The sequence below is a fragment of the Syngnathus scovelli genome, chromosome 10 (genome assembly GCF_024217435.2).
Source record: "Syngnathus scovelli strain Florida chromosome 10, RoL_Ssco_1.2, whole genome shotgun sequence".
NCBI lineage: Eukaryota > Metazoa > Chordata > Actinopteri > Syngnathiformes > Syngnathidae > Syngnathus > Syngnathus scovelli.
Window position 1 is genome coordinate 15,159,245 of NC_090856.1, and position 16,152 is coordinate 15,175,396.

The window sequence follows — 16,152 nt, forward strand, 5'->3', positions numbered from 1 at the left end:
AGTGGCTTGTTTCTTGCTCTGAACAGACAGGCAAAACGATTCCTAGCATTTACTAATCAAGTCCTAACCAATTCCTGTGTGTATGGGGGGGCAAAGGAACCAATCAGATGGCCCGAATCCATGCATGGCGGATGATGGCAGTGATCAACACAGATATTTGAGAAGTGAAATGAAGTTTATAGGATTTGCAGACAGTGTGCAATCATTATTTAAACAAAAGAGGCAGGTGCATACATTTGGAAACTCCAACAGAAAAATGACAGCAATATTTAGTAGATCCTCCTTTTGCAGAAATAACTGCCTCTAAACCAGTGGTTCTTAACCTGGATTTGGTCAAACTCTAGGGGTTCGGTGAGTCGGTCTCAGGGGTTCAGCAGAGCCTCCACTGCGGAGGTCCGAACACACCAGATTTATAAATTCGTGATAAAGCATATCTGAACTGGTCTCGCAAAGGCAATAGCAGAAGTCACACCGATTTGCTGGTATGTCATTTGTCGTGAATTCATGCATTGTGTTGGTTTTATTCTTTCAGCAAGGTGGTGTTCATGCACTTCTGCATGAGTTCCGCTCTATTCTGGCCCAACTCTTTCGGTGCAGCCGTTGTACATATGATGACCCTGGAAAGTTCTTGGCGAATTATCCATCTTTGCCTTTCATGTTCATCGGGTCTACCATTTTAATAGGTATCTACACTGTGTATTTGGATAGAGACTGCTGAAAGGGGAAGCATATATGCCTCGTGAACTATATTTATTACTGCGGGTGAAGAAGAGTGAACAAATAAGTCATCAGACAAGTTTGCCGATTTATTAGTGCCCAGAAGAGCAGCACTCTGTTCCGTACTGTAACCTGTTAGGTTTGATCCCAGTTCTTTATCTTTAATGCTCGATATGCTAACAGTAATTACCAAGAGGCAGCCTTCACAGTTTAACTATTTGATGTATGCCAGAATGATCGATGCACAGCTGTGGAGCCCTTTCTGCGAGATGCGAAAGAAGGTCCCTCTCCCAGCGCCAAGGTTCCTGCTCTTATACTACTCTGGGCCGCCTTTCTGCAAGGAGGCGACTCTGCCTAGCCTGTGTGATGACGTGTGACCTTGTAGTCTTAACTGAGAGCGACTTCTACATATGTGCAAAGGGTGTCATAGAGAAGAGAAAGCTAATAAAGCAAGAAAAGGGTTGCAGCGATATAACGGCATAGCTCAAGCTACCCAGCTAATCACATGTGCCAAAGAGGCCTATTCTAACAAACCGTTGCTGAGAATGGGTAGACGGGGAAGCCTGTAAGTGAGTCCGTCACTCGCATACTCCATCGCTTCTCGGCCTTTTGGCTAAAATCAAGTGTAGTCTCGGTTCTTGGGTTTGAGGGATTAAGAGAGCTGATCATAGAAGAGAGAATTTTAACCATAAAAGTGGTGCCAAAGAGGCCTATTCTAACAAACCGTTGGTGAGAATGGGTAGAGATAGACTCTTATTGTTCCTCCCCACGGAAATCTTTAGTAAAAGGCGAAAGATTTATTCCATCTGAAAAGAAAGAGAGATCTGATAATCTGGGTCAAAACGGGCCACGTCACTGCTGGTCTCACCAAATTCACAGGCGGTCTCACACTCAAATTGTAGCAACCAGTCCTTCTAATACAAACAATAGACGTTGATAGATTTACTATACTTACAAGGACTCAACCTAAATAGAAGGTTTAAACAAGTATTTTGTTTTCATTAATGTCTTTTTTACTTTAAACATCTTTGGCGCACAGGATTGTAGGTACCTGATCAAACCTTCTTTCAAACAGCGTCACCTATCGATTGGGCGTCTATTATGAGTATTGAAGGTAAAAACAGTTGTATGTCTTGGTACGTGTACTTTTGGTATGAGAGAATGGGAAATGATCCCATCTCTGTGTTTTATTTGAAAACGTGTGATTTCATAACTTTATTCAAATCGGGAAACAAAATACGATCGTAATTTCTCAAATGATTTCTCAAATTTCAGAAGTGCTCTATATCTCTCGTGTCGCAAATAATTGAGGCTTTTCTCGTTGCTGGCATGGTTTGGAGTGTAATTTACCTCCACTGTGATGGCGGCGTTCGATATTTGACATTTGAATATAAATCTGTCAATTTACTTTAGAAAGTAAATGTTGTTTTCTAGAAATCTATACTGAGATGTATGAGGAACAACAATCGGGCGTATTCTTAAAAAGACAGACCTATAGCCGACAAAAAGGTTTTGATACGTTCATATCATATGACGAGTCAGGAACGTGGTAATTCCATATTATTTTGCATTGACTAATTTGGTTAATACAGTTTAGCAAGCAAATGCACAGTTCCATAGTACAGTTAATAACATGCTCAAAAGCATTCAGTGTGTCACAGCACCGCAGACCTAAACTCCATGTGCGTACGACTGCGTGTGATTTTTGTTTTAATCAGAAAGACCAGGGGAGAGCGCGAACGCAGTCCACGACTGTTGTGTTTATACGGAGTAGAGATGAACGCGAATGCAACTTCTTTATTCAGCAACTTTTTATTTTCTCCCCACTCATGTCTTACATAGCAGTACAATGCCCCTGGCACACCACAGAGCCCCCAACTGTCAACATTATTTGAGACCTCCAATAACAAACTATATAATATTATAGTTTCAACATACGATAATACCACATCTCCCTTTTTCCAGGGATCATAGGGTAGACTGCCTTTGTCTCGTCAGACCTTAGAGCAGTGGTTCTTAACCTGGGTTCGATCGAACCCTAGGGGTTAGGTGAGTCGGCTTCAGGGGTTCGGCAGAGCTGGGAAGTCATTGCCCCGCCCCCGCCCCGCGACCCCCCCCCCCCCCCGCCCACGGATGGCTGAACACACCTGAATATCGTGTAAATTCGTGATAACGCATATCTGAACTGTTCTTGCAAAGGCAACAGCAGAAGTCACACTGATTTGTTGGTATGTCATCCCCCCCTATATAGAGGGGTTCGGTGAATGTGCACATGAAACTGATGGGGTTCGTTTAACCCGCCCCCCAAAGAGGGGTTTGTTGAATGCACATATGGACCTGATGGGGTTCGGTACCTCCAAAAAGGTTAAGAACCACTGCCTTAGAGGATTATTCTGCCTCTTGTGTAGAAAGGTCTGTTCCTAACTTTTGCCAAGGTCTTTCAGGGCACCCTGATGGCACGAGTGCCTCTTTTGGGTTGTGTCGCTCTTGTATGCATGTCCTGCAGTTCAGTACCATTTTGTTCACTTGCTGGCTGAGTCCCGGCCACCACACAAATTGACGTGCACGTGATTTACATTCCAGGACACCTAAGTGTCCTTCGTGTAATTTGAACAGCACGTCGTTCCTCATTGCGGAAGGTATTACCAGTCGTGTGTCCTTTAGCATCTTTCACTGTTAATGTGGCTCGCTCCGGCCAGTCATTTTTTAGCGCTGGTTCCTGTTTTGCATGTGCTGGCCATCCTTCCATGCACATGGTCATGACACGCGAGCAGACACTGTCGGCTTTCAACTGCTCTTTCAGGTTTTCTGTATATGATGAGCTGACAGGTAGACTCTCAGTGACACAGTCCACAAATATGTTTGTGCTCTCCATCAGCTCCTGGTCATCAGTGGACATGCGTAATTTTACAGGTTGCACGTGAAAGTGTGTCTGCTGTCCAAAGCGACTTTCCTGGTACGTGCACGATGGAGTATGAGTAGCGCATCACCCTCATCCTGAAACCCTGGATTCTCTGTGGCAAAAGATCCAGTGCTTGGGCTCCAAGCAGGATGAGAAGGGGTTTATGGTCGGTCTCCAGGCAAAACTCCTTTCCAATGAGGAAATCCCGAAACCGTTCACAGGCCAATGTGAGGCCCATGTGAGGCCCAGAGCTTCCTTCTCCACCTGTGTGTATCGTTGCTCAGTTGGAGTGAGTGACCGTGATGCGTAAGACACAGGCTTCCATCCTTCCCCTCATTTCTGAAGAATTACGCCCCCCCAACCCATACGATGATGCATCAGCAGATACTTTGGTGTCTCTGCCCGGGTCATACATAGCCAGCACCGGAGGAGAGGACAGAGCTTTCTTTAGGTCTTCAAATGCTGCTTTTGTCCTTTTGGGGCACGACCACCATGCCGGCACACCAATCAGTTGGCTCCTTCACCCGACTAATGACGCCCAGAGCTTCCATGCGCTGGAGCTCTCTCTCGACTTCACCCACCAGTGGTAGTGGAATCCTCCTGGGTTTTTTTACTGAATATGGCACGGCACCTGGCTTGACCTTTATGGTGTATGGTTGTTGTAGCTAACCCAGACCGCTGCGCAACTTGGGGTAACTTGCCTTGAAAGTCTCCATGTCTATGCTGTCGACTCGGATAAGCAAGCCAAGAAATGTGCTCTGGTTTTGATCAATATATCAGTGTTTGTTTTCATTTGCCGTTCTCATCCCTGATGTTTAGCTCTGCTTCAAAATGAGGCTTGTCATCTTTCTGTGGCAACTGTGATTTTTTTCTGTGGCTCATCACCTGACACCTACCCACAGTTTGCGGTGTATTTGTCTCCCTAGACTCAATATATATATTTGTGTGTGTATATATAAACAGTGATCTCCAAGAACCACCATCATGTGTTTTTTTTTTTTTTTTAACAACGATTACTTCTAGAACATTCCTTGAAAATAATATGTCCTCATCAGTGAGTTGTTTTAGAACAGGCCTGTCGGCTACTCATGTGGTAGTTGGGGGCTGCCTTTTGCCGATGGGCACAACTGTAGTGAATGCAAACTTCCTGTGTTGCAGAGAAGAACCAGCGGACACACATAGTCATTGCTTTTCTTTTTGTACCTTTAATCAGAAATCTGCTATTGGCTGTAATGAAGATTTGGCACACAAAACGTACCTATATTCCTGGACTTGGACTCTGACTCGGGGACTCGGACTCGGTCGGACTCTGTCATTTTTGCCGGACTCGGACTCAGACTCGGTGCTGATTTTGACCGAGTCCACCGAGTCCGACAATAAAACAATCACGTTCAATTTTATTTTCATCATGCTGCTCAGAACGCGAGTAGGAATACTGTCCACAGCCCTGCTTACGATCAATGCGGCCACGTTGAGTTGCACTTAGGCTAATGTTTACATTATGTACCAATGTCAAGGACGATTATGTCACCCAGCTTATATCATTGATGTGTTTCGATAGTTGTGGGGTCGTCACTAATTATTTGTGTTTAGATAAATGTCTGAGCTATAATGGTGTAATTAATGATTAAAAAATATTATCTTACATGTCCCGTGTTTCAGAATGGTTATTTAATTGGGCAAGAGTGTTTTCAAGCGTTTTGCCTCATGCCAATGGCACTCAGGGCTAAGGGTGGGCTTCAATGACCATTTTTGTAAAGCCACGCATTTAATACCATGTCAAATAATATATTAGAGTGTAGGTTATGTTCCAATGTATCCACTTCTATCGGTTAAATTGTCAACCGTACATTTATGACTATGCCTCGAGTGATCTACGTTATGAACTAGCACAACTCCGGTGGGGCAGGGAAAATGTTATCGATCCGACGTCCGATTGGAACGTCGCCTCACTTTTACGTCCGCCCTCTCAGCAAGGGATCCTGTATAAGCCGAACCAGCCAGTGTGAAAGCAGTTGCGTTCGTTCTGATAGATTTTGATCTAAATTAGCCTTGACTAAAGACGAAGCAGTCACATGAATTAACGGAAAAAATTGACAGCCGGACTAGGACCCGGACTCGGACTCGGTGGTCAAGAGGCCGGACTCGGTGCAAAAATCCGACCGAGTCCACAGCCCTGGCTCAAACCTCATTGAATAAAGTACATAAGCAGACAAGTATATTCACATATTAAATAAATAAAAGAAACATTTTAAACATATAATTATACCTACACACCAAATCAATAAAGAAGACATAACTAGACATTTTTGATAAGTGGTAATGAGAAAGGTTTTTATAACTTTATGATCTGATATATATATTTCTGAGCACTTTGAAATAACAAATGTTTTTTGATATATTGCCTGAATAGCTTAATGACCCTTAAGGAACTGTTCAATGCATGCCTGATGATTTTCTAAATCACGGACACTGCCAAAGTCGTCTAAAAATGTTCAGTACTTGATTGTATCTTATGTTTTGACTAATTCTAGACACCAGTTTTCGATTACTACTGAACGTTCTGGACAGAGGGAAATATTTTGCCTAACAAAGAAAAGATATGGTTGAAAGCATGATTAAACTAAGAATATGATGACGTAAGCAAGTACATGGAGATCAAAAGAACAAACAAACAAAAACATGGTAAGTGGTGAGTACAAACTTTGCATGGTCAGGGAACATTAATAAATAGGTAGATGATGTCACAGCCAAAAGCTCACATAATTCCGTACAAAATGACAAAATTGAAAGAATGATGAATGGATGAGGTGGAACAGTATATGTGCAAGAATGTTTACAGGAAGGTCACTTGGAGATAAAACCAGCAGGTGCCAGAGGGAGACAGCCAAGCCAAAGACGATCGTCAAGGCTGAAAGACGGAAAGGACAACAACAGCCCCCACAAATCGAATCTCCCATAATCAGCACCCAACCCCACGGAACCAGCTCTCACCGAACCAGCACCCACTCCCATGGAATCAAACTCTCCTGTGAACTTGCCCCACCCCAAAGACTCATCACCCATCAAACTCGGCCCACACTGGCCGACTGAATATAAGCTGACCAAAGAACCTTGAACGTGGCCTTTTCTGAATGGAGACTTTGCGCTCTTGAAAGGCCCAGCGCTGTATTGTACTTTCCTGAAGACAGAGCTTTCTGAACAAGAATTGTGATTGAACTCAACCAACCTGTGTAAGTCTAATTTCTGCTTCAGTGTCTTAGCATTTTCCTAAATCTGAAGAAATCAAACGAGCACACAGTGAGTAAATTGGATAACTGGTGATTGGCAATGACTTTTGCCGTGAGGCGCAGATAGTGCGCTCCCTAAATTGTGGACAAAATCCAACAGGTGCATGAACTCAATCTGTTCTTCAACAGATTTGATTCCGCCTCCCCCCCACCCCTTCACCTCGCTCCGCATCTTTTTCTACCACCTTCGACACTCCAGCCCACCCGCCAGCTCACCAACCCCCTCCCCCGGAGTCACTCTTCTGTCTCCTGTCTCCACTCCATCACCCTGGTCTTCCGACATCCCCCTCTTCTTTACAGATCTTCAGGTTCACTTCAGAAAGATCAAAGCAGGGAAGACCCCGGGCCCAGACGGCATCTGGCCGAGACTGCTCAGGGATTGTGCGGACCAGCTGAGTGGTGTGGTCAGGTACCTGTTCAACCTAAGCCTGAGCCTGAACAAGGTCCCAGTACTGTGGAAGACCTCCTGCGTGGTCCCTGTACCAAAGGTGCCATGCCCCAAGGAGCCTAACCACTTCAGGCCTATTGCCTTGACTTCCCACCTGATGAAGACTATGAAGAGGATCATCCTGGGTCACCTGCGTTCACTAGTGGGAGCGCAGCTGGACCCCCTGCAGTTTGCTTACCTGCCTGGTGTTGGGGTGGACAATGCATTGATTTATTTACTGCACAGAACACTGCTTCACCTGGAGGACAACAGGAGCACTGGGAAGATCATGTTCTTTGTTTTCTTCAGCGCTTTTAACACCATCCAGCCGTCACTGCTTAGGGTGAAGATGGAGAAGGCGGGTGTGGACCAGTGCCTGACTGCATGGACAACGGACTTCCTCACCGACCGGCCGCAGTTTGTGAGGTTACATCGCAGTGAGTCCGACGTGGTGCACTGCAGCACTGGTGTCCCCCAGGGTAGGGTGCTCCTTTCCTTTTCACCCTGTTCACGTCAGACTTTACCCACGACACCGCACACTGCCAAATCCAGAAGTTCTCCGACGACATGGCCATTGTTTGAAATGTCGCAGAGGGGAACAATCTGGAATATAGGTTGGTCATCAAGGACTTTGTCAGCTGGTGTGAGCTCAACCAGCATCAGGTGAACAACACCAGCAAGACGAAGGGGTTGATTGTGAGCTTCGGGAGGACAGCACCCATCTTCACTCCAATGAACATCCAGGGATCGGACAGTGAGGTAGTGGAGAACTACAAATTCCTGGGTGTTCGCCTTAACAACAAACTGGACTGGACTGGACTGATCACACCCATATCCTGTACAAAAAGGGCCAGAGTCGCCTCCATCTGCTGAGGAGACTGAGGTCCTTCGGTGTGTGCAGGGCTCTCCTCCGGACCTTCTATGACTCTATGGTGGCCTCGGCCATCATCTACGCTGTGGTCTGCTGGGGTGGGGGCAGTAGTGACCGGGACAGGGGGGGACTGAATAAGATGCTCAGAAGAGCGAGCTCTGTTCTGGGCTGTCCCCTGGACTCCATTGAGGTTGTGGGTGAGAGGAGGACGTTGATTAAGCTTAAATCCATCATGGACAACACCTCTCACCACCTCCATGAGAGTGTGCGGTTCCTGAGCAGCTCCTTTAGCGGCAGACTTTTGCACCCTCGGTGTAGGAAGGAACGGTTCCTCAGGTCCTTCATTCCCTCTGCTGTCAGACTTTACAACATGCATGCCGCCTGATAAAATGAATGTGTTTCGTCTCTACTAGCAGCACTTGTGTTTATCCTTGTCTGTTATTTACCCTTTTTTGTAATTCTGGCACTTGTTCTATTCTTGCACTCGTATTATTATTGCACTGATATGCGCTGCTGTAACAAGTGAATTTCCCTGCTGTGGGATGAATAAAGTTCAATCAATCAGTCAAGAGTTGGTTCAGACTGAAGTCAAGTTTTTGATTTCAAAGCATGACACGTTAAATTGACTATGAAAGGGATCGTCTGATCCGAAGTCAGGTGCCTTATCCATTAGGCCACATCGCCATGTGAAATACTCCATGTTTTCAGTGTGGCCTTGATAAGACTGTTTAACGGTTCCCAACAAGCAAGGATGCCCAATGTGGGAACCGAACCCACGGCCCTGAGTTTAAGAGTCGCATGTTCTCCCCACTGAGCTAACCAGGCTTTTCGACCTTGGAATTGTTTCATTTTTTCATTTTTTTGAATGGGTTAGGGGAAATAGAGAAATGTTTTAAGTGTGGCCTCTGAAACACATCTATTGATAAGACTAAAGAATCAAAGGTTCCCGACAAGTGTGGGCTGCCCAATATGGGGATAGAACCCACAACCCTGAGATTAAGACTTGCATGCTCTACCACCTGAGCTAACCAGGCTTCTCCTATTAAGAACTGTTTCATTCTTTCACTTTTTTTAATGGGTTTGGTTCACGAAAACCAGAAGCCACGTTTTAAATCTGGCCTCTGAAACACATTCGTTGATAAGACTAAACATTTAAAGGTTCCCAACAAGTGGCAGCTGTCCAATGTTGTCTCTAATTGGAAACCCCAGCCCGAGTTGGAAACCCTAATTGGAAACCCTTGCCCCAGTTGGAATTCCTAGTTTGAAACCCTACCCGGAGTTGGAACCCTAGTTGGAAACCCTAGCCCTAGTTGGAAATGCTGGCTCTAGTGTGCAATAGAGAAAGCATTTTTTCTTTTGGTTTTTGTCACTTTGTTGCACTGAAAATGGAGATTGGGGGGGAGTCAGCACAACAAAAAAGAAATCAGAAACCAAAACCTTTCTGACAGTATAGAAAAGAATAATAAATAATACATAGAATAAGGTTTACTGTCTGTGAAGTTGAGTTTAATTGAAATGGCCAGTGGTTGAATCAATTTTACAGTAAAATAGCTTTGTAAAACCAACTATTCATTGCCTCGGTAGCGCAGGCGGTAGCGCGTCAGTCTAGTAAACTGAAAGTCGTGAGTTCAACCCTCACACGGGGCTATGTTTTATTTAGTCCTAACCCTAACTCGAGCCCTTGTTGGAAACCCTAGCCCCAGTTGGAAACCCAACTTTGAGAATGGTCAGACAGAAGTACCTTTTTCTTTTGATGAAGTTCAGTTTCATGGAAATGGCCGGTGGTTGAATCAATTTTACAGTAAAATAGAATTTTAAGACAGGTGCCACAAATTCTCGTTGGCGCAGGCGGTAGCGCGTCAGTGTCGTAATCTGAAAGTCGAGAGTTTGATCCTCACACGGTGCATGATTTATATATATTCCAACCCTAAATCTAGCCCTACCTGTAAACCCTAGTCCTAGTTGGAAATCCTAGCCCTAGCCTAGTTAAGTTTGATCAAAATGGGCGGTGGTTGAATCAATTTTACAGTAAAAAACAATTGCACAAATTGCAAATGCATAGCCTCGTTCGCGGAAGTGGTAGTGTGTCAGTCTCATAATCTGGAGGTCGTAAATTCGACCCTCACACAGGGCACACTTTTATATAGTCCTAACTCTAGCCCGAATTGGAAACCCTCATCCTCGTTGGAAGCCCCAGTTGGAAACCCTGGCCACAATTTGAAACCTTAGTTGGCTTCCCTAACCCGAGTTGGAAACCCTAGTTTCAGAATGCTCAGACTAAAAGTCACTTTATCTTTCTGTGAAGTTCAGTTTGATTGAAATGGCCGGTGGTTGGATCAATTTTACAGTAAAAAAGAATTGTAAAACTGTAAATGCACAGCCTCATTAATGCAGGTGCTAGCATGCCAGTCTCACAATCTAAAGGTCAAGAGTTCGGTCCTCAGGTGGGGCAGACTTTTTATATACCTAGTCCAAACTAGCCCTAACCCTAACTCTAGCCCTAGTTGGAAACCCTAGTCCTAGTTGGAAACCTTAGTTGAAAACCCTATTTTCAGTAGGGAGCAGGTTGCTCAGACTAAAATAACTTTTTCTTCTTTTAAGGGGTAGGGCAGCAAAGTAAGCAGGGATTGTGAATATCAGCAAGCACAGGTTGCTCAACTGGAGTCAAGAGAAACAAATTAAAAATTGTACATCAGATGAAAAATGTGCCTCTTTCTTTTGGCTTTTGTCACTGACATTTGGGGTCACCACAACAAAGATCAAAACAGCACAAAAACAGTTTACCTATATTTTGTCACGTCTCGCCCCCAACTGCTCCACTATGTGTCTGTCTTGGTTTCTGTCTGTGTGCTCGCCCCTCCCCTCCTGTGTGCCCATGATCAATGTGATTGTTCCCACCTGCCTCTCGTTACCTGTCGTGTATAAAAGTCCTGTCTGCCCCTCTCTCCCTGTCGGATCATTGGTTTTGGTTTTGGTTGCTGTCGTTCGGTGTTGGCGTGCTGTCTTGGTGCCGTCGTGTCCTGCTGTCTTCTTGTTTCACGTCCTGGTCAGTCAAGTTATTGTTTAGGTCATGTCAGTTTACCGAGTCTGTATTTTGAGTTGCTTCGGTGGACCCTGGTCCGGGCTGCACTTGGTCGTCCTGCTCCATGCTCCACACCCGACCGTGACAGAATGATCCGACCATCACAGCGGCCAGCGCTTGGACCACCCTTCACCACCAGCTCCCGCTGCGACGCACGATCCACATCCGAGCATGTTCCAGCGCCATGGGCTTGCAGCCGCCATCGGATCTTGCTCCAGCGACGCCGGGCTCACGGCCGCCATCGGAATTCCCCCCCGGCGCCATCAGCTCTGCGACCGTCGTCGGACTTCGCTGCCGCGACGCCGGACCCGCGGCCGCAATCGGAGTGCCCCCCCGGCGTCATCAGACTCACGGCCGCCATCGGGCTCCACCCCAGCGTCGCAGGACCCGCGAACGTCGCCAGACATCCAAGCCAGCTGCGTCGGATCCGCGATCGTCCCTGGCTCCGCTCCCTCTGCTGCGGCGCGTGATGGCTCTTGCCGCCGCGCACAGCCCCGCCTTCCGAATGTCGCCGATCACTGTACGGACTTTGTGAGTGGCCGCCGATCGCTGTACAGACTTCCCAAGGCGCCGCCCCAGTGCGGTTGTGTTTCCCCGAGTTTCCGCGGAGTGCGGTTCTGTTTCCCCAAGTCGCCGCCCGTGTGCTGTTGTGTTCCCCAAGTCGCCGCCCGAGCGCGGTTCTGTTCCCGAAGTCACCGCCAGAGTGCGGCTCTGTCCCCTAGGTCACCGCCAGAGTGCGGCTCTGTCCCCTAGGTCACCGCCAGAGTGCGGATCTGTCCCCGCAGTCACCGCCCGAGTGCGGATCTGTCCCCGCAGTCACCGCCCGAGTGCGGTTCTGTCCCCGAAGTCGCCGCCAGAGTGCGGATCTGTCCCCGCAGTCGCCGCCAGAGTGCGGATCTGTCCCCGCAGTCGCCGCCAGAGTGCGGATCTGTCCCCGCAGTCGCCGCCAGAGTGCGGATCTGTCCCCGCAGTCGCCGCCAGAGTGCGGATCTGTCCCCGCAGTCGCCGCCAGAGTGCGGATCTGTCCCCGCAGTCGCCGCCAGAGTGCGGATCTGTTCCCCGCAGTCGCCGCCCGAGTGCGGTGCGGTTCGGTTCCCCAAGTCGCCGCCCGAGTGCGGTGCGGTTCGGTTCCCCAAGTCGCCGCCCGAGTGCGGTGCGGTTCGGTTCCCCAAGTCGCCGCCCGAGTGCGGCGCGGTTCGGTTCCCCAAGTCGCCGCCCGAATGCGGCGCGGTTCGGTTCCCCAAGTCGCCGCCCGAGTGCGGCGCGGTTCGGTTCCCCACGTCGCCGCCCGAGTGCGGCGCGGTTCGGTTCCCCAAGTCGCCGCCCGAGTGCGGCGCGGTTCGGTTCCCCTAGTTTTTTTTTTTTTTGGGACGTCGGGAGACGTCCCTTGTGGGGGGGGTTCTGTCACGTCTCGCCCCCAACTGCTCCACTATGTGTCTGTCTTGGTTTCTGTCTGTGTGCTCGCCCCTCCCCTCCTGTGTGCCCATGATCAGTGTGATTGTTCCCACCTGCCTCTCGTTACCTGTCGTGTATAAAAGTCCTGTCTGCCCCTCTCTCCCTGTCGGATCATTGGTTTTGGTTTTGGTTGCTGTCGTTCGGTGTTGGCGTGCTGTCTTGGTGCCGTCGTGTCCTGCTGTCTTCTTGTTTCACGTCCTGGTCAGTCAAGTTATTGTTTAGGTCATGTCAGTTTACCGAGTCTGTATTTTGAGTTGCTTCGGTGGACCCTGGTCCGGGCTGCACTTGGTCGTCCTGCTCCATGCTCCACACCCGACCGTGACATATTTTCCTCTTTCAATTTGATGATACACTAGACATGAATACCTGTTTAGATTTGAAATCTTATCCATTAGGCCAGATAGCCATACAGGAAATTCTGACAAGTGATAGCAGTGCAATGATTTTTGAGCATATACAGTAAATCTACAGCCTAGATTCAAGTGGAGTTAACTGACTGGATCAGAAGATTAAGGGGTTCAAGTCCCTTCGTTGTCAATTTAATGAATGTCAAGAGGAAAGTAGCCTAGTGGATAATGTGTCTAACATTAAATAATAGTTTTTATTTTGTTTCTGCATTACCCAATACATCTCCTTCACATTGTGACACATTCTCCCATTATCTGTCTGTGTTAGGTAGAGAAAAATATTTTAAAGGAAAGGTAAGTATTGTTGTGTTGTGTTTTGTTGTATTGTGTGTTGTCATTACCGTATTTTCTGGACTATAAGTCACGTTTCTTTTCATAGTTTGGGTGGGGGGGCGACTTATACTGAGGAGCAACTTATACGTGATTTTTTGTCACAAATTTTCAAAATAAAAAAAAAAAACGAAAAATGGATAAACGAACCGTGATGTAGCAAGGGATTACTGTAGTTTGAACTGCAAGTGACATCAGCGGCGCGGCGGTTGTTTACTTAAAGGACAAAGGATTCGATCACGGGATGACGAAGATGACGAAGGGCCCCATGTACTACCGGCATCTTTAGTGGCTTTGCTTGTAAGTGACACAGAGGACGAAGAGTTTTTTTTTTTTTTTCCCAATGATCATCACACACACATCTGGGTGTGGTGAGATTTGTCCTCTGCATTCAACCCATCCCCGTGTGATTTTGATCCATCCCCTGGGGGAGAGGGGAGCAGTGAGCAGCAGCGGTGCCGCGCTCGGGAATCATTTGGTGATCTAACACCCAATTCCACCCCTTAATGTTGAGTGCCAAGCAGGGAGGCAATGGGTCCCATTTTTATAGGTATGACCCGGCCGGGGTTTGAACCCACAACCTTCCAGTCTCAGGGCGGACACTCTACCACTAGTTTGAAGGATTTAATGATTTGGAGTGACACAGAAGGTTTGAAAAACTATTATATGTTTCACGCACACCCGGTCCTATTCTATGGAGCTCTCTTCCACCTCTGTGGCTGGAAGTGCCACCTCCAGGGATGGAAGTCCACGCTGCCACACGCCTGGAAGTCGATGCCGGTGCTTGGGGCTGTGTGGCGGTGAACTGTTTATGTTATTGTTATTTGATATATTTGTCATTTTCAAAACTTGTTCAGGAAAAAAAATATTATTCAGTGGTAATGTTGGACGTTTTCAATAAATACAAATTCATACAGTTTTAGGGTTCTCAGGTTAAAAAAGGCAATGCATGCACGGGGGCCCCCAGGGCTGCGTGCTCAGTCCATTGCTCTTCACCCTGCTGACGCATGACTGCACTGCGACCTACAGCGACAACCGCATAGTGAAGTTTGCTGACGACACGACTCTGGTGGGTCTCATCACGAAGGGCGACGAGACTCGGTACAGGTCGGAAGTTGACCTTCTGACCATGTGGTGCAGGGACAACAACCTCCTGCTGAACGTCAATAAGACCAAGGAAATCGTTGTTGACTTCCGGAAGGGTCACACAACACACCTGCCGCTGATCATCGACGGTGCTGTGGTGGAGTGGGTGAGCTGCACCAAGTTCCTGGGGGTGCACATCAGTGAGGACCTCTCCTGGTCCGCAAACACCTCGTCACTGGCAAAGAAAGCTCAGCGCCGCCTGTACTTCCTGCGGAAGCTCAGGCGTGCATGTGCTCCTCAGGCAGTCCTGTCTACATTCTACCGTGGCACCACTGAGAGCGTCCTCACCAGTTGCATCGCTGTCTGGGGTGGTAACTGCACTGAACAGAACTTGAAGGCCCTGCAGCGCATAGTGAATACGGCTGGTAAGATTATTGGTGCTTCGCTCCCCTCCCTGAAGGACATTTACACCTCCCATCTCGCCCGCAAGGCAACCTCGATTGCCAGAGATGTGAGTCACCCGGCTCACTCTTTGTTTGACCGTCTGCCCTCTGGGAAGAGGTATAGGAGCCTGCGCTCCCGCACCACCAGACTCGCCAACAGCTTCTTTCTCCAGGCTGTTAGGGCCCTGAACTCGCTACCCCCTTCTGCGTAGCGTGCGGCACTGTTGCGCTATTTTCTGGAATGTCTGCTGTACGCACACTTGCTCCTTTTTTTGCTCCTCTTATTTATTTATTTATTTGTTGTGTTATTTATTCATTATTTATTCAGCACGCTTTTGTTATACTTGTTTACTTGTTTGTCTGTTGTGGGCCATGTCTTGTCACCATGGGATAGGGGGGAACGAAATTTCGGTTTCTTTGTATGTCTTCGGCATGTGGACAAATTGACAATAAAGCTGACTTTGACTTTGACTTAAACAGTTCTACGAATCCTGTTTCATCCACTGAGTGTGTATGTGTGCCACACGTTTTTAGCAATTAAGCCCGTGACTGAAGATGGCGTGTGCGGTAAAGACGTCGGCCCATGATCAAGAAGGTGGTTCACCCCATGTGAGGCTCAGCCATTGCACTACGGTTGTGCTGACCTCTGCAAATTCCCCTACTGTGTGAATCTTGACTGCATTATTTCTGGTAGTGGGGGACTGTGTTCGCGCTCTCCTCTGGTCTTTCTGATGAAAACAAAAATTAAGCGCAGTAGTATGCACATGGAGTTTAAGTCTGCGATGCTGTGACACACTGAACGCTTTTGACTATGTAATTAACTGTACTCTGGAACTGTGTGTCAGGGTTCTCCAGATTATCCTTATCGTATGATTATGTTGGAATGCAGCCTGTAATAAATAACCTAGCTAGATTAGTTTTATGCTTATGTTGGAATGCAACCTGTGATAAATCACCTAGCGTGTCCCATCCTACACAAAGTCGTAAAACACCCCTTGCTATGTTTTGACTAGAGGTCAAGGGCTTTCTCTATTCAGTCCACTCTTACCCCCACCCTGTTTCTCTTAATAAAAATGCTCTTGCAGGAGGCGAGAGTCAGACCTCCATTCGAACATCGCTGTACGCACAGCGATGAATGGACT

At 47.4% G+C, this 16,152-nt stretch overlaps 3 non-coding genes across 3 annotated transcripts; 2 read left to right on the forward strand and 1 right to left on the reverse strand.

Moving 5' to 3' along the window:
* Nucleotides 1-1,431: 1,431 nt before the first annotated feature.
* LOC125976514 (U5 spliceosomal RNA) lies at nt 1,432-1,541 on the reverse strand. Its single transcript, XR_007484389.1, has one exon. It is a non-coding gene; the product is annotated as a U5 spliceosomal RNA (small nuclear RNA).
* An 8,240-nt stretch (nt 1,542-9,781) lies between these two features.
* On the forward strand, nt 9,782-9,854 carry trnat-agu (transfer RNA threonine (anticodon AGU)). The gene has a single exon. It is a non-coding gene; the product is annotated as a tRNA-Thr (tRNA).
* Nucleotides 9,855-15,566: 5,712 nt separating this feature from the next.
* LOC125976430 (U1 spliceosomal RNA) lies at nt 15,567-15,732 on the forward strand. Its single transcript, XR_007484317.1, has one exon. It is a non-coding gene; the product is annotated as a U1 spliceosomal RNA (small nuclear RNA).
* Nucleotides 15,733-16,152: the final 420 nt, after the last annotated feature.